This window comes from Pantherophis guttatus, chromosome 1 (assembly GCF_059756535.1).
Source record: "Pantherophis guttatus breed Tessera chromosome 1, ASM5975653v1, whole genome shotgun sequence".
NCBI classification, from domain to species: domain Eukaryota; kingdom Metazoa; phylum Chordata; class Lepidosauria; order Squamata; family Colubridae; genus Pantherophis; species Pantherophis guttatus.
Genome location: NC_142063.1, coordinates 32,117,059 through 32,117,627, shown reverse-complemented (window position 1 = coordinate 32,117,627; position 569 = coordinate 32,117,059).

The window sequence follows — 569 nt, the reverse complement described above, 5'->3', positions numbered from 1 at the left end:
AATGATGAAAGCAGTATTCTGCCATTGTGATGTAACATCTACCCCTTTCATACATGCATGTTGCATCATGACTTATGTATAAAAGAGGAGGAGCTTATGGAACAATGCTACCTTTGTCATTTGCCCTCCCTCCTTGCTCTCTCTTCACAGATGCCTCTGACTGGGGCCATGATGATTTGAAAAAGCTATTGTCATAGTAGTGTTAAACTCTTGAATTGCCTCAGAACTCTGCCAGGAAAGGCATATTTAAATCCCCCAATACTATAACCCTGGGGAATGTCACAATCACTCCAACCATGAGATTCTGTACAGCAAGGGGAACAGGACAACAGCTCAACCTCCCCTTGACTCTGGTATTCAACTTCAAGCATGAGGTTTCACCTCTGCTCATTTGCAGTATAGCACCTCTGGTTGGCTGCAGAGCTTCTGCATGATACTACTCCATTTCACCTGCAATTAGCTGAAACCTCTAAGACAGGGCTGTCAAACTCATGGCCCATGGACCGGATGCGTCATGCATTGGCCACGCCCATGCCCAGTTTAGTGAAGGGGGAAAAGTCCTGATACGT